The sequence below is a fragment of the Ammospiza caudacuta genome, chromosome 11 (assembly GCF_027887145.1).
Source record: "Ammospiza caudacuta isolate bAmmCau1 chromosome 11, bAmmCau1.pri, whole genome shotgun sequence".
In the NCBI taxonomy this organism is placed as follows: Eukaryota; Metazoa; Chordata; class Aves; order Passeriformes; family Passerellidae; genus Ammospiza; species Ammospiza caudacuta.
Window position 1 is genome coordinate 1301553 of NC_080603.1, and position 21968 is coordinate 1323520.

Here is a 21968-nt window from a genome sequence, read left to right on the forward strand (position 1 = left end):
ACATCTGCCTCCTAGTGTTGTCCTGAATGGGAGCTCATCTCCTGGCGTTCATTATCTGCAAGTCTTGCAGCTTCCCAGGGACACTCCACACTTCAGGTAAGCAAAGCTGCTTACCTCACTGTGTTCTTTGGGCTTCTGAAAGGGACTGTCCACTCAGCTACAGCCTGGCAAGGAAGGGAGTCTTACAACACTCTGGATATTTTAGACTTTTATTGGCATTTGGGCTGAAACAAAGTATCCCCTCGCTACTTCTCCATCTTCATCCTTGGGTCCTGCAGGTGGCCTGTTCAGGCTGACAGCTTGGAGCGCCTGCAGGCTCCAGTTGGGCTGCAGCCCAGCTTTTCCTCTCACAGCTTAATTCTTATTATGACAATTCCTTCATTTCTACTTAAAAGCTTTCCTAAATTAACAACACTCTATTCTAAGCTAAACAATCTTCTTTTATCTAAGCTATCTACATTCCATAATCCTTAAAACTTGATCCCTATATTTCCTAATTTTTTTCAACTTTCATCTTTTTGAGAAAGAAAAAACAACAGAGCTTTAAACTGAACCTAACACACACCTAACCTAACCTAATCTAACCTAACACCTATGCGCGAGGGCGTTCGCGGCCCTACGTCCGGCTAGCAGAAGGGGGTGAGAATGGCCGACGCCCCTACGCATCGGAGGCCAGCCCCTCTTGGCGTCTTGGCCTTGGGCTGGGCTGGATCTCGGAATCGGACTACTTGCGCTTGAGAGGACGAATAAGGAGGCGACCACTTGCTAGGGGTATCACGTTGGTTTATTGGAGAATCCCACAGCAGAGGGCAACCAACAGATGGTAGAACCCCCAGCAAATGGCACCGAACAGGGGAAGCAACAAGGTTTTAAAGGGAAGGGGTGGAGAAGGGAGGGAAACCTGGCAAACCAATCCGTGAATAGGTAGGGAGGTACACAACATAACTGACATGAGGATATAGCCAATAAATGTAAAGCAGAGGAGGGGCCCCGGGACACCACAACCCCCAGAGAGAAGAAGTTTCTCGAAGCCTGGGAGGAGTGGGGGGTGATTGACAGGGCCCAGGGAGGAGGGAAGACTTACTTACAAGGCAAAGCCTGGGAGGGGAAATTACATAACATAAGAGATTGGCAGTGGAGGGGAAGGGGTATCCTTGGTAACTTAACTGTCAGGTCCACAGTGGCGGGAAAACTGTGTAGGGAGGAACCATTTAACACAGAACAAAGGGGGAGCATACATAAAATAGGGGAGAAAACTGGAGAACTTAAAAACACATCACAACATCTCCCCGTTTCTTAACAAATAAAAATAAAAAGAAACTAGAACGTCCATAAAATTTCAAAGTTCGGGAATCCACGGCCGGCCCAGCTATTTCTCGCCTCCTTCAAGCTGGAGTTCGTCAGTCTCTAGGTGTTCCTGAGGCTGCCCAGTTGACCTCTCTTTGTCAGCATCCTCTTCAGCCTCTGGGGTGAGGTATTCCAGCTCGAAGGGCACTTCTGATGGAATAGTAGCATGGTTCACAGCTGGCGAGATGGCCTTGGCTATCAGTTTTCGGACCAGTCTGTGGATCAACACAATCACAACTGAAATGACAATTAAGCTCAACACAACTTTAGCAACTGATTCTAGAATAGAACTGGCCCACCCGCTGAGGCCCCAACCCTTAAAGATGTCCCCCAGCCAGTCGGATGTTTCTTGTTTAACCTGGTGTAAAAGGTCTTGGAGTCTTCTGGTGGAATGTCTGGCGTCCTCAGCTCGAGAGGACAGGTTCAGACAGCAGAGGCCCTCAAACTCCTCACAATGATGGTGGTGGAGCAGCAATAGAAAATCTATTGCTGCTCTATTTTGGAGTGTCGCCTTCCTTGTTATTTCCTCGTCAGTGAGGAGGTCGTAAAGCGCAGCTGATGTAAGATTCGCTTGTTTAGCTACCCAACACTCAAGGCGGCCCAATTCACCTAGAGCCTTCGCCACCGATATCCAAGGCAACAGAATGGTAAAGGCAACAGATTTTGAGTGCGACCAATGCGTAATTTCGTCATCACAGTCTTCTGTGAGATCCTTCAGATCTCTTTTGGCTCTGCTCAGTTCAGCTGTGATGTTTGTTCTCTTCCAATTAATAATTTGGGTGATGTTGGGAGTAAACAGCGTCAGCCGGCCAAAAGTGCACGGCCCTCCGACCAGGCCAGAGGGGATGCCTGCCCACGCTTGGTCGCCACAAATTAGAAACACGCCTCTTGGAAGGAGTAAGGGGTCCGTCCAGTAGTGGTGGGGCCGAGGATTTTAAGAACGGCCTGGCACCACTGCCTGGCTTGGTACTCTTTCTTGGACTGGTGGACCACCTCACTACCCTTCTCAATGGGGGTAATGCTGTAATCGAACTGAAAACAAATGGAGGCGTTGGCTGACCCGAGGAGATGTAATTCGGTGGGCTCGGAGGGTACAGGATCCAGCCTGACCACTCCGTCTCTCCAGGCATTGGATGAATCAAAATTGGGGAGAATGGTGAGACTCTGGGATAGGACTGGGGAAAAGGCACGTTGGAACGTAACAGGGAACTCGCCTGGAGAGAAGGGGATCCCCACAAGGCAAGACGACATCGGGTCCTCTGCTGTGCCGGTGTCTAGGCATATACTGTCCTGTCCTAGCGATTGAGCCAAGGCACACCAGACGTTGACCTTTGGCTGGGGGATGACCCACGGCTCCGAAGGTGACAACAGGAATCTGCAGGTCGCCATGAACATCATCAGTAGACAAGGGTTGGGAGCCAGCGCTGTTGACACCAAGGCCATTGAGGAGATGTAACTAAAACGAAAGAGACAAGTAAAAGTATCACAAAATCACAAAAATGGTTCCTCTCCAAATAGCCAACTTAGATAGAACGTGCGAGGGGTAATAACCGGAGCAGGGGGTGAATGGGAAGCAACATAACATAAGAGATCCAGGGGTGGAGGTGAAGAAGGAGGGGAGGGCTCCTCAGTCACAGGGAGGAGATCAGGAGAGAAAGACAAAGGATGATTGCGTGACTTCCTCCGCCGACGCCAACAAGCCTGCCGGACCTGTGGTACCGCCTCCTGCTTTGTCCTCTGCTTCGGGACGAATGGCCTGACCCATTTGGATGGTATCCACTTGGGGCCTGAGGGAGTGGACACACACGCGTATCCCCTCCCCCAGGTCACCAGGTCAAAAGGGCCCTCCGTCCGCCAGGTCTCCGGATCTTTTACAAGAACCGGGGGCCTGGCTTTCGGCTGCAGCTGCTGGTGACTGCCGAAGTGCCGGACCACCGGAGGATTCTGGCTGTCAAAAGAGCAGTTGAAAAAATTAAGTGTATATAAAGCTCTTGCCAGTCGGACGTGGGGGGTTTCCACCTTCATCGCCGATTGTTGTCGGGATAGGATCTTCTTAAGGCTCTGGTGGGCCCTTTCCACCATGGCTTGGCCTGTCGGGGAATAGGGGATGCCAGTCTTGTGCACTATTCCCCATTGCTGCAGGAAGCTCCGCAGCTCCTTGGAAGTATACGCAGGGCCATTATCTGTTTTTAGGGCCCTAGGGATGCCCAAGACAGCGAATGCCTGAAGCAGATGCTTCTGGACATCCACTGCCTTCTCTCCTGTGTGGGCAGAGGCATAGATAGCCCTGGAGAAAGTGTCCACTGAGACATGGATGTAACACAGTCGACCAAAAGATGGTACATGTGTTATGTCCATCTGCCACACCTCGCAGCTTGCCAAACCTCGGGGGTTAGCCCCCGAGGTCACAGTGGGCATTTGGTCCTTTTGGCACTGGGGACATGTGGCCACTATCGCCTTAGCCTGGTCCTGCGTAAGATTGAACTGCCGAACCAGGCCAGGCGCATTCTGATGGAAGAGCTGGTGGCTGATTTTAGCCTGGCCGAACATGTCTGGGAGAGGGCCCTGCATCACGGCAGCTGCGGCCAGGGAATCAGCTTGATGGTTGCCCTCCGCTATGAACCCAGGCAGCTCAGTATGCGACCTAACACGTATAACATAAAAGGGATGCTCGTGGTGGGAGACCAATTCCACGAGCTTATTAAGTAATTCAAACAATCTCTTGTTGGACACTTCTTGAAGAACTGCTTGTTCAGCCCGAGACACTACACCCGCGACATACGCAGAATCTGTGACCAGATTAAAAGGTTCAGGGAATCTCTGAAATGCCCTGACGACTGCGTCTAACTCAGCAATCTGTGGAGAACCCTCCACAATAGCAACATCAGCCTCCCACTGCTGAGTCTGAGGATCCTTCCAAGTCATTACTGACTTGTGGGATGCTCCAGACTCGTCCGTGAAAACTGTCATGGCATCTAGTGGCTCCCTGCTTTGGACCTTTCTCAGAGATAATTTAAACTCCGAATTAAACAATTTGTGGGCCAGCCGATCTACTGCGATGCGCCCAGTGTAGCTATCGAGTGCAAACTGTGGATATTCATTAGTTTGCAGCAGTTCTTCAAAGGTCCTTAATTTAAGTTGGCCCAATTCCAATTTAATTGGGATATGTATGCATGAAAAATCGCATCCTGCCAACTCCCTGATCCTCGATCTTGCCTTGAGGATCAGTTCGGCTACCAACTCTTGTGGCCTTGTCATTCTTTTGGACCGATGATGACTGAGGAACACCCACTCTATTATTAAGAGGGGGTCACCCAGCCCTTGGTCCCTTACCTCGATGTCCCATTGGTGAATGATGCCATGGAGGTGTGGCAACTTTCCCAGTATTATGAACTTAAAGGGCAGGCCCGGGCGATACCGGTGGGCCTGCCTGGCCGAAATGGCCTTTTGGATTTTCTCCAAGGCTACCCGTGCCTCTGGGGTGAGAGCCCTAGGGGAACTAAGCCCCTCTCCCCCTTTCAACAAACTGAAAAGGGGGGCTAGATCTTCGGTCGAAATGCCCAGCCAGGGTCTCACCCAATTTAAAGACCCACACAGTTGGTGAACATCCGCTAGGGTCTGGACTTTTGTCCTAATAGCCAATTTTTGCGGAACAATGGTCCGCTTGGTGATTTCAAGGCCCAGGTATTTCCAAGGTGGCATCCGCTGAATCTTATCCTACTGGAGCTCGAACCCTGCAGCAACCAACGCATTGGTTGTCAGGTCCAGCACATGGGCAAGCAGACTGTGGTCGGGTGCACACACGAGGATGTCATCCATGCAATGATGAATGATGACAACATCCCCGAGGGCTGTACGTATTGGAGACAGCAGCGAAGCGACATACCATTGGCAGATCACAGGGCTGTTCTTCATGCCCTGTGGTAGTACCCGCCAATGATAGCGCTTGGCTGGGGACTCACGGTTGATGGACGGAACCGTGAATGCGAAAGGCGGGGCATCGTCAGGGTGAAGAGGAATTTGAAAAAAACAATCCTTTATATCTATCACTGCCAGATCCCAATTTCGGGGGAGCATTGCTGGGGAGGGCATCCCTGGCTGGAGAGACCCCATATCTACAATTTTATCAATAATTTGGCGAAGGTCGGTCAGGAGCCGCCACTTATCTTTATTGGGCTTCTTGATAACAAAAACTGGAGAATTCCAGGGAGACATTGTCTCCACAATGTTGCCCTTAAGTAGCTGCTCCTGAACGAGCTCGTTGAGTGCCTTCAATTTTTGTTTATTAAGTGGCCACTGCAAGACCTGTACTGGTTCATCAGTCAGCCAATCCAGCTTCCAGGTCTGGCGCTCTTCAGTGGCCACTGCCTGAAAAACCTGAGGAGCCTTCGGAAGGTAAATTTTGGCTCCCCACTGGGCTAGTAGGTCTCTCCCCCAGAGAGGCTCGGTGTAATCTAATACGAACTGGGCATACAGAAGCCAATTGCCCATCTGGCCCCGTAATTTGGACAACGCTCCTTGATTGTTTGGCCAATTGAAGCCCTCCAACACCCTGAATCATGCCGGCAGCGTTTGCAAGCCCCAATGTGACGGCCACTCCTGAGAGGGAATGATCGTCACATCTGCCCCCGTGTCCAATAGACCCCTCACGATCTTCCGGTCCCCGCCCAATGAAAGCTGACAAGTCAGGCGGGGCTTCTCCCTCCCCACTACCTGCGCCCAGGCCACCGTCGGAGGCGATGATTGCTCCGGAGTCTTCTTCCAATGATCTTTCCCTGGAACTGGAATGGCCTGGGCGATAACCTGTCCTTTGGGGAGGAAGAGCGGAGGTCGGACACAGTACAGCCCTACCGCGAAACGGTCCCGGTCGGTAGTTACCAAACCCGGGATGATGTAAATGTCTCGCGGCGTGTGCTTCGTGTCTCCGACGACGGTCCACCTCCAACGTCCTAATTTCCTCCAGTGACCCGGATGTTGGAGGTCGACAGACACCAGCTGTAAATCACTATTAGGAAGATGTATGTCTCTAGTGAGCTGCAGCCTGTAAGGAGAAGCAGAGGACATGGTGTTAAGAGCAGGTGTGGGCTGAATACCACAGGTGTGTGTCACGTCTGGTGAAAGGTAAGACAAATCCGGCAAAGCATAAGGCGGCTCTCCTTTATCTCCCTCCTCCCCGCTGGATGTTATTTGTCCCGCTGCACTTATATCCTCGCGCAGGGAGGGGCTGCGCTCTTGGTCTAGTTTTTTTGCTTCTTATTTTCCTCCCTTTCCCGCTTCTTACGGTATTCTAGGTAGTCCAGTCACATCGGGCACTGGGGCATCCAGTGCCCGGTCTTACCGCAAAGATGGCAGGGGTGGGTGGCCGTTGATCTCCTGCCGGACCCTGGTGTTGGGGGTCCAGCAACGGGGGCAGCTTCCAGCTCAAGGAAGTCCGGCTCGGGGCATTCTACAAAAGCCACTGATGACCTCTTAGGTCGCAATGTTAAGGCGACCTGGCCAACCACAGCCTCTATCATGGCCTCTACCGTGGGCCGGGGACTTCGAGGGAGTGTTTTGATTGCCCTTCGACACTCCGAGTTGGCGTTACTATATGCCATTCTTTGGAGCGTCTTCTCCCTGTCCTCGTCCCCGGTCGCCTGCGCCTCCACATATCGGTAGAGGCGCCCGATAAAAGCCATGTAAGGCTCTTGTGCCCCTTGCCAAACCTCCTCGTCCTCCCACTGGGAGGTTACCACCTGCAGCTTGTAAAAAGCCCGCTCGGCTGCCCTGGTGGTCTCCACAAGCTGCGGCGGGAATAGAGCCTTTGCTTGTACTGCCCCCTCTGCCCATTGTCCCTCGCCCAACAGATGTTCCAGAGAAACCACCAGCCCATCCGCATCATGAGATGTTGAAGGACTCCCCCAGAGAAATGGGAGAGCCTCCAAGATCTCCCTCCTCCATTCCGCCACCCAGACCCGGAACTCCATGGGCCTAGTAAGGCTGGAGAAGAGGGCCCTCAGGTCTGCAGGCACCAGATCTCCCCGCGCAAGGGCATTGCGGAGCATCCCCCGGACGTACTCAGGCTCCCGGGAGTAGTCCTTCTGCGCTTTGCACAGTTCTTTGATCTGGGCCTGTGCCAGTGGCACCCATTGGGCCTGAGAGCTCCCCTCCCCGCTGAGGTGGTAGGTGACCGGAGCGGCTTCCAATAAAGGCGCCTGCTCCGGCTTCCGGTCATCCACCCCCCCCCTCCCGGAACACAAAGCGTGGGAACCGGAAGGGGGAGCGTGGGAACCGGAACTGGAGGAGGTTGAGGCGGGGTCTGGCAGTGAGGCGGGGCGAGGGAATGGGCGCGGCACACCACCCCTCTCCGCCTCCTTGGTGGGGTTTGGAGGCGGAGCAGAATACAAAGGCAGAGTGGGGGAGGAGTCAACGAGGGGCAGAACTGGGGGAGGAATCTGGGGAGGAGCCGAAGGAGGAGCAGAGGGTGGAGAAATGGGTGGGACGGAGGGCGGATACAAAGGAGGGACACCCGAAAAAGGGGTTGGATCAAGGGGAAGGAAGGGGTTGGCGTCAGGGAGGAAAGGGTTAGGAGAGGAAGAAGGAGCCCTGGCGGGAACGGCCGCATGGCCGCCGCCATCTTGGGCTCCAAGGGAGCCATTTTGAGAATCTTCAACAAACCGTACAACCTTGGGATTTAAAACTGGGGACTTGGGTACTGGGGCAGAGGGTGAGGGAAGAGAAGGAGCCTGGCCAGGGCTCCTCGAAGGGGGAGGCTGAGCAGGTCGAGGGGGAGCAGGGGCAGGATGGACCCCCTGCCTCTGGTCGGCCCTTAAGATCCCCCTCGAGGGCTCCTGCCTACGGGATACGGGTAAGGTTTGAGGGGCAAGGGCAACAGAACGAGGGGAACGAGGGGATAAACTAGAACCAGCGGGATCTTTCTTAAGCTCCCCAAACGCATGGAGTGCCGCATGCACTCTGTGCGCCCAATAAGCCACAGTGGCCAACTTCGCCTCCCCGGAATTTATGGCCTCGTCTAATTTTGCTGTAACAGCTGCCCAATATCATGGCACACTGCGCGAGGGCGTTCGCGGCCCTATGTCCGGCTAGCAGAAGGGGGTGAGAATGGCCAACGCCCCTACGCATCGGAGGCCAGCCCCCCTTAGCGTCTTGGCCTTGGGCTGGGCTGGATCTCGGAATCGGACTACTTGCGCTTGAGAGGACGAATAAGGAGGCGACCACTTGCTAGGGGTATCACGTTGGTTTATTGGAGAATCCCACAGCAGAGGGCAACCAACAGATGGTAGAACCCCCAGCAAATGGCACCGAACAGGGGAAGCAACAAGGTTTTAAAGGGAAGGGGTGGAGAAGGGAGGGAAACCTGGCAAACCAATCCGTGAATAGGTAGGGAGGTACACAACATAACTGACATGAGGATATAGCCAATAAATGTAAAGCAGAGGAGGGGCCCCGGGACACCAGCCAACCACAACCCCCAGAGAGAAGAAGTTTCTCGAAGCCTGGGAGGAGTGGGGGGTGATTGACAGGGCCCAGGGAGGAGGGAAGACTTACTTACAAGGCAAAGCCTGGGAGGGGAAATTACATAACATAAGAGATTGGCAGTGGAGGGGAAGGGGTATCCATGGTAACTTAACTGTCAGGTCCACAGTGGCGGGAAAACTGTGTAGGGAGGAACCATTTAACACAGAACAAAGGGGGAGCATACATAAAATAGGGGAGAAAACTGGAGAACTTAAAAACACATCACAACAACCTAAACTGAGCAAATATGAAAACTGTCACATTTCCTATCTATGGCACAGCTCCTCTTAATACTCGGGGGATGGCTGAAGCTCTGCCTCAAGATGACACATCCCCTTTTCACAGAATCACAGAATTACAGAAATTCTAGGCTGGAAGAGACCTGTAAGATCAACGAGTCCAACCCATGTTCTAACACCTTAACTAGATCATGGCACCAAGTGCCACATCCAGTCTTTTTTTAAAGTGTTTGAGGGATGATGACTCCACCACCTCCCTGGGTAGATGATTCCAGTATTTGACCACTCTTTCTGTAAAATACTTCCTCCTCAATTCTAGCTTGCATCTCCCTTGGCGCAGCTTGAGACTGTGTCCTCTTGTTCTGTCTGTTGTTGCCCGGAGAAAGAGACTGACCCCCAGCTCACCACAGCCACCCTTCAGGAAGTTGAAGAGGGTTATAAGGTCACCCCTGAGTCTCCTTTTCTCCAGGCTGAACAACCCCAGCTCCCTCAGTCGTTCTTCATACGGCTTGTGTTCCAAGCCCCTCACCAGCCTCGTTGCTCTCCTTTGGACACACTCAAGCATCTCAACGTCCCTCCTAAAATGAGGGGCCCAGAACTGGACACAATACTCCAGGTGAGGCCTCACCAGTGCTGAGTCCCTCCTCTCGGCTGGCGGGGCATAAGGGCCTCCTCAGGCTCAGGTGTCTCCTCTCCAGTCTTCCTGCACTTGCTTGGCTGAAATGATCAGAGCAGCCAGGCTGGAGGCAGGATTGCCTGAGGTCACAAAGGGATGTTGCCCAGAGGATAAAGAACAAAGAAAGGAACTCTTACTTTCCAGGATCCCACCCTCACGGGCTCAAGCAGGATTCCCTGGCTACCAGGAAGACACACAAAGAGCACCGAGGGCAGCGTGTCTCCCTGCGCCTTCCTGTCCTGGGAGCTGTCTGTGCCACGTGGCCCACACTCCTCCTCATCCCTTCATGCAGGTGTCCTCAGCTGATAGGGCTTTTTGCCCCTTTGCTTTTTCTTACCTGCAGGAGTTCCTGGGCAGAGCAGCGCCTGTCCTTGTCTGCCTGCAGGCAGCAGCGGAGGAAGTCGTGCAGGAGAGCTGAGTGGTGCCTGGGCTTCTGCAGTTTTGGGGGCCCGTTCCTTTCTATCAGTTCATAAACCTACAGCAAAAGGATGCAAGAGGACACTGCACCTGCTCCTTTGCTAGCCACATCAGCTGTCTCCACACAGAGCCCTCTTGCTAAGCTGCACCTTACCCTGAGACGGGCTTCCCCCTCGTAAGGAGCTTCCCCTTCCACCATTTCCAGCCCCATGATCCTCAGGGACCAGATGTCTACTTTGGGGCCATAGGCTTCTCCTCTCACCACCTCCGGTGCCATCCAGCTGGGAGTGCTGACGCTGGAGCTGCGCTTGTTGGGCTCAGGGCTGAGCTGAGCACAGAGGCCAAAGTCACCTGAGGACAAAAACAAAGTCTGTCAAAGCCAGCTACCACTGGCAAAGCGGCCAAAACCATTGCCCACTCCAAGCCTGACCAGGCCATGCTGAATCGAGCTGAAAAAGCAGCTCAGCTCTCCTTTCACATGCCTGGAGCCAGGCAAACAGGGCATTGGCCACTTCCAAAACACCCTCACCATTCATGCACTGGCCAAGCGGCACTTCTGCCCAAGTGGCACTCACCAAAATGCAAGCACATGGCATGTGCTGGAAATGCTGCAGCCCAGCAGGGATACCCACCCAACTTGACAGATCCATCCATGCCCACAAGGACGTTGTTGCTTTTGATGTGTCTGTGGATGACTTGGCGGGAATGAAGGAAATGCAGTCCTTGCAGGCACTGAGAGAGAAAAAGGAGGGAGGGAAAGTTAACGTGCACGATCTGATTTCATCCCACCAGAAAGGAAAGAGCTCGATGGGATTGACGGCTTTCTCAGGCAACTGTGAGCGAGGGTGCAGCATCATGGTGCTGTCACCAAGAAGAGCTTGCTGCTTCAACACTCTTGGAAGTTTTTTCTCGATTTCCAAGCAAAGGCATCTGGGCTTCCAAAAGTTCCACCGGCCTTTGGTAGGAAGCGCGTCACCTTTGGCTGGGAGGCAGCATGGCAAAAATTTTTGGGGAAGCCTAGTGGCAGCAGAGGAGGAAGCAGCACCTTAGAGCTGTTCCAGAATCCATCGCCATCGGGGCTGCAATGCTATCCTTTGAAGCTAACGCCAGCTCCTCTCCCTTAGCTTGAAATTCTGCCACCTGCATGCTGCCTTCCAGTGGCAAGGAATGTAGGACAGAGAGACAGGCTCCAGGAAAACATTGCCAGGCAAAGCTGAGAAGAGGAAGCAAGTGAAACCAAGTGAGTGAGCGAGCACCAGTGCCTCAGGACAGACAGGATGGAAGAGTGCAAGAACAGAGCCTGAGGAGTGCAGGGACAGTGGCAGGCAGTTCACTTCCCATGCTCTTTCTTCTCCTGTGTGTCATGACAGCAGCAGCAGCAGCAAAGGAAAGGTGAGAGCAAGAAATCTCGGCTCTCCTTAACCTCCAGCTGGCAAGCGGCATCCTGGGCAGGCTCGGGGAAGCACAAGTGGGATCCCTCACCTCCTGATAGACAGTGCCTATCTGTCCTTCCTCCAGGTACACTGCCCCGAGCACATCAAACAAGGTGCCACCATCCATGAACTCCATGGCCAGCCAAAGCTCTGCATCCATCAGGTAGCTGAAAGAAGAAAACCACAGCATGGAGAGACAGCAATGGGCACAGCCTCAGTCACCCCAGAGCCTGCTCTCCAAGCTACGTGTGCCACAAGAGGTTATTGAACACCAGCTCCACCTCCTCCCACGCTCTGGAGACCAGCAGAGAAATCATCACCAGCTCCCTTCTCTGCCGGTGACCAAAGGGCATAGTCTCTTGGGGCTTGCACTAGCTAAAGATACATTGACACGAGAATACGCCAATCCGTCTAAGTAGGCAACGATATTGTGACTCCTGTTGTCCCTCATGGCCAGGATTTCATTGGCAGCCAGCTCCTCAGACATCCCCTCCTCAAGTGACATGATCTTGATTGCCACCTGAAATGACCTTGGCCACCATTCCCTTGAGAAGACGCACCCTGCTCAAGATCACAAGGAGCACGGAGCGAGTGCTGGTGCAATGAGGCAGCGGGCAAGGCCAAAGTGCCTTGTCACTAGACAGCAGAGCTTAGCAGAAGCACCAAAGGCCATCCCAAATGCATTCTGCCCCCTGAGCCTAGACTGCACTTTAGAGGAACATCCTCTGCTGCAGACATGGACCTGCCAGCCAAACCTCCAGGGAGAGCTCACAGCAGTGGGGAAAGTGCTCCAGAGCTGCAACATGGCATGGGGCTGTTGGCACTTTACCTGTTGTCCGCTGCTGGTGTCAAGGGCTCTATAAACAGCTCCAAATCCCCTGGAAAGACAAAAGCAGATGAAAGAGCCCTTTAGCCCTTGGCACTGGAATCAAGCCTAGGCAGCAGATCTCCCCAGGCTGCCTGCATGCCTTCCTTAGAAAATGCCTGGCTGCGGCGTCTCTTCGGCCAACAGCACGTCAGCCCGCGAGCCCTCTGCCTTGCGGGGCAGGCTGCCCAAGGGAACACTAAGATGCAGCATGAAGACCAAGGGCCGCTGGAAACCTCCAAGGCTCAGCCAGGTCATTTCCAAACCTAAGGGGAACTCTCCTCCTTGTGCGGGTGTGTATGCATGTGTGTGTCAAAAAAGTGAGAAAAATTAAAGTCAGAAGACTGTCCTTGACAATCTGACCTTTCTTGAATGGCAAGGTGCTCTTTCAGGCCAGAAAGCTGCAGGGGTAGGGGATTTCCCATGTCCTTCTCCTCATTGCTGAAAGCAAGACAATGCCAGCATCAACTTGTCTTTGATGAGGCCTTCAGATTGCTTGGACCAAGCAGTCCAGGCAGGCAACAGGAGGTCAAGCCAGAGCCTGACCATGATTGGAGCTTGCCTGACTTCACGCTTGATATTGCACCAGCCAAAGACCTGGCTCACACTTTTGTAAAAGGAGCCGACGCCACGCTTACCCTCATCCCAGTTCTTCAAATGCCACGTATTTGCTTGTTGGCTGGCCCACACTCACAATGCTCCCTGAAAGACAAAAGCAGTGCAGGGCGCTCACTCGCACACAGAGACGCTGCTGCCCAGAGCCTCCCAAAGGCAGCCCCGCTGCCGGCAGCTCTGGACCCTTTGCGGTCTCTTGGCTTCCAGCTGCTGAGACCAGAAAGTGGGAGGGCCATCTTCTCCACCTTGCATCAGGTGGCCTTTCCAAGAAGGCCTTGATTTCCTTCAAGCACTGCATCCCATGCCATAAGCCCAAATGAGGAGCCCTTAAGAAGGGGGCCCTAAGAGGTCACCAAGGGCCTTTGCAGCCTCTGCAGGTACACCCACCATCACTGGCAGGTCCACTGCCAGGGGCACAAAGTGTCTGAGCCGGAGAAGGAGTAAGAACAGGAGCCCGAAAACAGCTGGGGCCAGAGAGCTCCCTGGGGCCTAGTCACTTGCTAGGTGCCAGCCTTCTGCTCAAGCAGAAACAATCTCTGCTTTTGTCTTTGGCACAGAAGGCAGCCCAGGCAGAGCCAAGCCAGGTCCAGCCACCCTCACAGGCAGCAGGAACTCCCTGAGCGCTGCCGCACTGCCTCAAAGCACAACAGGTTCTGCAGAGAGGCCTAAATTCCTCTGAGACCGAGGGGCAGCTTCTGGCACAGCCTACACCCAGACACGCACACAACACACTGCTCTGGCAGACAAGAAATGCACCCGCTCCTCCCTGTTCAGGCTCTGCTCCTGCCTCATCTCGGGCTGCTGGGCTGCGCTGCTGCTGTCAGTGCCAGCAGCGGGGGCGAGCTGGCTGCTGCAGGCCACGCTGCTCCAGCGGCACCAGGTTGAATTGCAGAGCCTGTGTTGAGCTGGGACAAGGAAGGATTGCCTGTCAGAAGCATGGCTGACACACATGCCCCGTGGAGCGCACAGCCAAAACAAGGCCTTGGCAATGTACTGTTAGCCACCGCCAGGCCTCTCCAGCTGGGGCGTTTCCCATGTCCCCTTCTCAAAGGCAACTCTGGGAAAAGCCCAAAGGCTGCTTGGATCCAGCCTCTCACGGCCACCTGCATGCTCCATGTTTGCAGATTTTCTGCAAGACACTGGCAACAAGGTAGCGATGGGGCTGCCAAGATCCAGAAAGAGATCAGAGCAGGGCCCTAGAGCCTCATTGCTTTCCTCCCCCTGTCTTTCCCTGGCCAATGAAATCAGCCCGGAGCTGGCATGCAATGGGCTGCTCAGAAGCCCACAGCATGTCCCTTCTCTGATGTGTTTCACGGATTTCCCCTCTCCGTGGCAGCCTTTGGGGAGCGGCCCTTCGGAGACGCCTTCCAGCCCTGCCCAGACCCACCTGCCCTTTACAATGTAGGGCTGCCAAGGATTCTCCTCTTCAAACTCTGCTCTGAGCGGCTGGAAGTGAAGCACAGCCTGAAGCTAATTAGTCCATGGACACAGCAGGTCCCTTCCAGGGGCCAGTGTCTCCCAGGTCCCCTGCAAGGCTGTCAACTGCGTCTTTGGGCCGCTCCGTCTGCTGACCACAGGCAGCCTGCACTGACAATGGGCACAAGGGGCTGACTCCTACACTGAGAATCATTGAATGCTGCCTCCTGTCTGATGCCAAGAGACATTCTCGGGCCCTCTCAGCATGCCAGCTTAAATGTCCAACTTCAGAACCCATTGGCCAGGGCTGCCTGGCTTGCCTGAAGCAGCACTACGTCACAGTAGGCACACAGCCGCCAGCATATTCAGCCACCAGCAACAAGGGCTGCTCCAAAACTGGAAGCCTGGCCCTGCACCAAAGGCAGTGGCAAGTTCAGCTGCCACTTACTGGCTCTGCACATTCAGGCTGTGGAGGGACAGCAGCTGGAGGCTTGATGTTCCTTTGCTCCTCTTCAGCCTCTTCCTCAATGACAGAGGCAGCCAGAGGAGCTTCTGACCCTGCTGTTGAGCCCTGCAGACAGACAGAAGTGAGAGAGATGGGCAAAAGCCAATCCCTTAGGAGCTGCTTTCTATTGAGCTGGGAAAGGACCCAGAAGAAGGGGAAATCATAGACTTTGATCCAAGTGGGAGTCTGAGGCATGAAAACCCGAGGAAGTTGGCTGAATGAGGTGCTACTCCATCTTGCTGTGCATTTGAGCTTCCCTGCTGCCTAGAAGCAGCAAGATGCCTTGGAGATGTCCCATTTGCCTTTCATCTCTTGAAAGGCTCTTCACTGGAAAATCAGCAAACAGCCAGTGCTCCCTTTGCTGCTGCTGATGCCACCGGGCAGTTGGCCTTTCTTTCAGCCTCCCACACTGGCACTCCACACTCAACTGCCGCACAATTCTCACACGCCAGCAATGTCACAGCTTCCTTTGCCACTCACCAAAGGACAGGCTTGCCTCCATCCGCGTGTCAGGTGACCTGCAGCAAGCAAGGGAAAAGGAACCAGAGGCCCTTAGAAAAGTGCCTGTGCTGGCCACTCGCACAGCACAAGGCAGTCCCAACACAGAGCATTTCCCTTTCCCAACATGCCTGCAGGAGCAACAGCTCTTTCCCACAGCAAGCAAGAGAACAACAAGGGCGCTATAGTAGGCTCTGTCTACATTTGGGCCTCTTTTGCCAAGAGAGAAATAGAAACACGGTGGTGGAAATGCCCCTTGCTCTTCAACACTCTGAGGTTCTGTTGTGCCCACCAGCTCAAGCAACATTTTCCTCTTCTCTTTCCTGCATTTTAGATAGATATTCTTTTAAATGGCATGCCCTAATTGCCATCCCTTGGCTGAAGATGATAGCCCAGCAAAGCTTCCACAAAGGGCCCCTTCCCTGTGGCAGCTCCCTGCTGAAGCAGCCCAGGAACAGCTGCTGGACTCAGCAGCAAACCCTCCCTGCATTGGACTTTGTGCTGCATGGCCAAGGGAATTGCAGTCTTGGCACAGCATCAAAGGGTCAAGTCACGCAGCCAAGGCCTCTAAGGGGCAGAATTTGGAGCGAAAGGTGCTTTTCTTTGCTCCTGGAGAGAACCACAGAGTTGCTAGAAGTACTTCTGAGGATCTCCCTGCAGAGTCTGCAATTTGCAGCTTCCCTTGCCTGAGGCAGCAAGCGGAGGAAATGACAGACTCCGCTGCCGCGAACTCTCTTGGGGAGGGAAGGCAGGTGCTGCAGGTGGCACGGCAAATACTCTGCACCTGCCACCCAGTATACAGATGCCGCCTTTTTAGCTGATGCTGCTGGCAGGACATTGACCAAAGTGGCGGCATCTTCATGGCCATTTTGTTCCCAAATAAACTGGGTCACTGGTGCGGCATCAAGAGCAGAGTGAAGCAAAAGGCGGGTGATGCCAGCCCCAGGAGAAACCTTTACTTATGAGTCAGCTGGGTCAGGTAGTAGCCAGAATAGACAAGAAAAAAGACCATGCAAACCACAGCACAGACCTGCCTGATCATTTTGGCAGCGCTGTGTGGGTTTGCACACTGAATGCCACCCAAGGGAAAGCCCAGACTCCTCTTGGGGTGCAGGCCATCTGCTGAGAACTCCTTGAGCACAAGGATCCTCCTGCAGGGAGCGAGCAGAAGAGCTGCTCTGGACAAGCAGGCCTTGCGCGCACCGGGACAACGCTGTGCTGCCAGCACTGTGATGTGGCACCGCTGCCTTGACCTCACAATAGCAGCTGCTCTGTGGCTTTCTTGTGCCCAGCAAGCCAACCTTCTGTACAGCTGATGCCACAGAAAAGCCTGGCAAGTTCTCCTCACTCATAAAGCAGCAGAAAATGTCCTCCCAGTCCATAAGGCAGTGCTCAAGGCATCCCAGGGGAACTCAGAAAATGCACCAAGCCAAGCGACATCCAAGGAATCCAAGCAAACATGCCCTTTGGTCCCAAAAGCTTTGCCTGAAAGCAAGGCTGCTTCTTCTAGGTGGCATCGAAGCTGGTTCTGAAAAGTCTCACTTCTTCAATGTCATTTAGGGGGAAAAAGAAGCAAAGATAATAAATTTCCAGGAGTATTTTAGGCTGCAGTCTCTTCTTGAACACGTGGGTGCATGCTGTCCTTTGTTCTGACTTGCTTTGGAGGCTGCCCTCCCTTTGCGTCAGGGACAGGCTGGCTTAGGTCTTGACGCAGAGCTCCTGTGGTCCTGCTTGCTATTTCTCTGGCAACTGAAAGTCTCAGAACATCCCAAAGAGACGTGCGCTGATTCTTGGACTGCCACACTTTCGTTGTGTCAGAGCTCTGGCAGCAGCCTGCAGCTCGCTGCTCTGCAATGGCCTGCAGGTGTCGATCCCAAAGGAGGCCCCTTTGCAACAGTCCAAAGCTGCAGTGGGACAGATGTTTGCCCAAGCTCCATGCTCCCTGTAAGATTCCCTCCAGAAATCTGGATAGCTGCATCCCAGTACAAATGAGATGCCGTCACTCCCTTCTCTGTCAAAATCTTGAGGCAGACCCAGGAGGCCTCTTGAAAGTAGAACAAAATCCTGGGTGGGAGGGGGAATGAAGTGCATGCAACTCCTCTGCAAATCAGCTCTGTTCACCCATGGAATCATGAGCCTTGGCTTAGCTTTCTTTTGTGGTGACTGAGCACAGACATGTCATCTGATATTCCACAGGACCGTGTCTTTGAGGAGCTTTAGAATGGGCCCATCAGACTTTGGATTTATAGGATTGGATTGCATTTCCGCCATGTGGAAGATCTGAAGAGCACATGTGAGTAGGAAGAAGGTTTGCCTTACCATCCCAGGACATGTCAGCTACTTTTTATTTTAAGGAGATTTTTCACAAGTAGTGGTGACTTGAAGACATCCCTGGATTTGATTGCCCATTCTGAGTCACAGTATTGCAGGTTGACTTTTTAACCCAACACTTTCAAAACCAGGGATTACCCAAATGGTTTTTCTCAAACTTCTACAAATTTACCTCTGCTTTGTGAGCAAAGTTTCCTTATGGCTTTTTAATCAACTCACAGATCTTCTAATTTCCCCTACTTTGGCTTAAAGTACTAAAGCACCTCTTTTTGAAATGCAGCTAAAATGCAACTGTTTCTGCTACTTTGTGTATCTTTTCTTCCATGAGATGGAAATAGTCAGTTGTGCTCTGCTTTATAGCATATTTCATAATTGTAGGACTGAAAACAGACCACAGGAACTTCTCCCAGCATTAGAAAGTATGTAGAATAGCATTATAAAGATGCTCTGGCAATATTCATTTTATGCTTTATATGTAACTTTATTGAATTTATACTTCAGAGTAAATGTTACCTTGCAGGATTTCAGCTCAATTGTAGGAATTGATTTCCAGCAGTCTAATTTTCCTGTAAGACTGGACAGGGAAACTAATAATTTAGGAAAATGAATTTTCCACATACATGTGCAGTACTGTCATGTCCGCCTTATTCTTGAAATGGCTCCATCTCGTTGACTGAGCCCACAAGAAACTTAGTTTTTCTTGAAAAGAAAGTAATCTGGTCCGTTAAATTACAAAATGGCATCTGAAACACCTCTCCAAAGTACTATGTACTTCTAGGACCAACAACTCCACGGTAGATCCCTGCTGTGGATGCATCCCTCAGAATTAAAATCAAGCATCCTTGGGAATCTCGAGTTTGATTCAGAGATATCATGGTCAAAAGTCACACCTTAAAACACAGCTCCCATCAGTTTCAAAATAAAATAAAATTCTTCCATATATGTGCAATTCAAAGATGAGGAGGAAGGGAGGGAATGTACTGGAGGTTTCTGAGAGGAGGAAAAAAATATTATAAAACTACTCATCCTTGCTCATTATTGCACCTGAGTGAACTCCTTGCTGGTCAATTATTAGAGTTAAATTACAAAATGATCAGCAACTCTATTAAAGTTTAAAGGTTTAACTTAAGAGTTATGTTCCCTCCTTCCCATACCACTGCTCTGGGGATGGGGCACATTGTCACTCATTTCTAATGGAGTAGAGGAATATATTACTTCAAGTGGATTCTGTCCAAGAACACAATGTGAGCTATTCTAAGTAGTAAGTAAAGTTGCAAGAACTGAGAAATTTGTCAGAACCCTATTTTTCCATTGCTTTTTCATTCTTGGTCCATAAATTCCTTTGACAAGCCAGATTGTACCTGGGACTAAATTTTCAAGTACACTCAGGTTTCAGTATGTCCAGCTCTCTCAGTTGCTAAGGGTTGGACATTTATACATTTACTGAGACCCCTGATGCTGAAACCAGCCTCATTTCATCTCCTCCTGTCCTGGCTGATCTCCCCTCTTTCCTCTTCCACCCACTGGCTTTTCTCTCCTCCCAGCCCCCTGTGAATAGCCTGGCTCTGTTCTCCATCCCCTCCTCGCTGGCACTGCCAGGCTGGCATGAGGAGCCCCTCAGCCTTCCCTGCTCCAGGCTGGACCAGCCCAGCTCCCTCAGCCTCTGCTCACAGCCCAAAGGCTCCAGCCCCACCTTGGAGGCCCTTCCCAGACCCTGCTCCAGCTGCCAGACATCTTTCCTGCCCTGGGCAATCCAAACCAGGCCACAGTGACCTGGATAATCCCCGTCCTTGATGTCCTGGTCACACAGCCCTGGCCCCTTGTCCCCTGTCAGGCTCTGGGATGGATCCTGTGGAACATCCTTTGGTGGAGGCTGTGGCTCCAGGTGGGCTGGGGGGATCCTGGGGGACAGGGACCCTGCTGGGCATGAACAGCATTGGACTTATTGGGAGAAATTGTGAGGGGGAGCTGGGGCAGAGTGACCAACCCAGTGACCTGACACAGCCCTGCTGGGATGCCATACAGCCCCTCTGTGATGTCACAGCCCAGTCTTTAATGTCACTCAGCTGGTCTCTGATGTCACACCAGAGTCTGTGATGTCATAGTCTGCCATGTGATGTCACAGCTGGATCTCTGATGTCACAGATATGGCCCATGATGTCATAGCTGCTCAATGACCTCAGATACCCCACTCTGTGATGTCACAGTCCACTCTGTGATGTCATGTTACCAGATAAATTGTCTCAACCAGCTGAGCTCACACCTGGTTCTCCACAGCCCCAGGCCTGTGGAAACCACACAATGCCCATTGTGTGAGAAGGGGAACTGGAAGTTCACCAGCCTCAGTGTCCTGCCAGCTCAGCCAGGCCCACAGGAACATTGGGATCCACAACCACCAGGGACCAGCAGAGAGAACCCCAGGACAGAGGAACGCATGGGTAAAGGGGGAGGGGGGGGGGGAAATATGTTAATGATTTTGGGGAAATGATTATCACATGTGTGAAAAAGAATAGAAAATCACCAAATTTGCAGACGACACCAAGCTGGGTGTGAGTGTGGATCTGCTGCAGGAGGGCTCTGCACAGGGCCCTGGACAGACTGGATCCAGGGCCCAAATCCAACAAGGTGAGGTTTAACAAGTCCAAGTGCCAGGTCCTGCACTTTGTTCACAACAACCCCTGCAGCACTACAGGCTGGGGACAGAGTGGCTGGAGAGCAGCCAGGCAGAAAGGGACCTGCAGGCACTGATGGACAGCAGGCTGGGCATGAGCCAGCAGTGTGCCCAGGTGGTGAAGAAGGCCAATGGCTCCTGGCCTGGATCAGGAATGGTGTGGCCAGCAGGAGCAGGGCAGGGATTCTTCCCCTGTGCTCAGCACTGCTTGGGCAGCACCCTGAATGCTGTTTGCAGTTCTGGGGCCCCAATTTAGGAAGGACATGGAGGGGCTGGAGCGTGTCCAGAGAAGGGCAACAAGGCTGGGGAGGGAGCACAAGAGTTTTGAGGAGCAGCTGAGGCAGCTGGGGTTGCTTATCCTGGAGGAGGCTGAGGAGACAAGGCAGTGTCAAGGCACAGGTTGGACTTGATGATCTCCAAGGCCTTTTCCAACCTTGCTGATTCTGTGATTCTCTGGAACACCCTTGGAGCAGTTGCAGGAGGAGCCCTGGGCCTCCTCTTCAGGAGCTCCAGCAGCCCAGGTCCCTCAGCTTCTCCTGCCAGCCCCAAAGCCCATCCTGTCAGTCCCGCAGAGCCTCTGCAGCTCCTCCTCACTGCCCAGAACAGGGAGCCCCAGAGCCAGACACAGCAGCCCAGATGTGCCCCCCTGGCCTGGGGTGCCTCTGGCAAGGGAGCAGCACCAGGCACTGCAGGAGCCTGCAGACAATTCCTGCAGCACTTGTAGGATGATCCTGCTGCCCAAGGGACGTTCCCATGGTGCCAAGTCAGGAACTGCAATGGGGAGTGGGGCCAGAGAGGGAAGGGCAAACAGGGATGGGCTGTGTGCAGAGGAGGGAACAGGGGTGGGCAATGGGAAGACATTTGTATCAGGAAGAGGAAAGAAAGCAAAGGTGGAGCCAAGGAAATGCTCTGGGCAGTGTGGGGGTGGCTGCCAGGCAGCCCTGGCTCTGAGCAATAGCATCTGCAGTGGGGCAGGAAACTCCCAGCTGATGGGAACAAACTATCTTGCTGACTGCAGAGGCCAGGACAAAGCTGAGTGGTTTCCCTGCTGTCCCCCAGCCCTTGCTGGCCCCAGGGGCTGATGGCATTTGTGCTCCCTCAGGTTCATGTCCCCACACCAACAGCATGGAGGTGCTCCAGCCTGCAGTGTGCAATGCAAACAGGGGCTGCTGAGCCAGTGCTGCCGTGTCTGTGCCTGCAAGGATGGGGCACCTGTGTGAGCTGGGGCAGAGGCCAGGGCTGCAGAGGGAGGATGTTGTTGGCAGCTCCATCAGGACGCTCTGGGACGCTGCCCTGGGCTGTGCAGCGCACTGGGGATGGATCAGCCCCTGCTCTGCTGCTCCTTCCCGTCTCCCCCTGGGCCCTTGCAGAGCACCAGCTGTTGCTGCCCTCAGCTGCCACGGCATCCCTCAGGACAATGTGGTGCCAGGACTGCTC

General features: G+C 53.2%; 2 pseudogenes; one reads left to right on the forward strand and one right to left on the reverse strand.

Moving 5' to 3' along the window:
- Nucleotides 1-21968, forward strand: part of LOC131562396 (zinc finger protein 721-like) — a 277587-nt pseudogene that overhangs the window by 151858 nt on the left and 103761 nt on the right.
- On the reverse strand, nt 9784-16571 carry LOC131562619 (serine/threonine-protein kinase PAK 3-like; annotated as a pseudogene).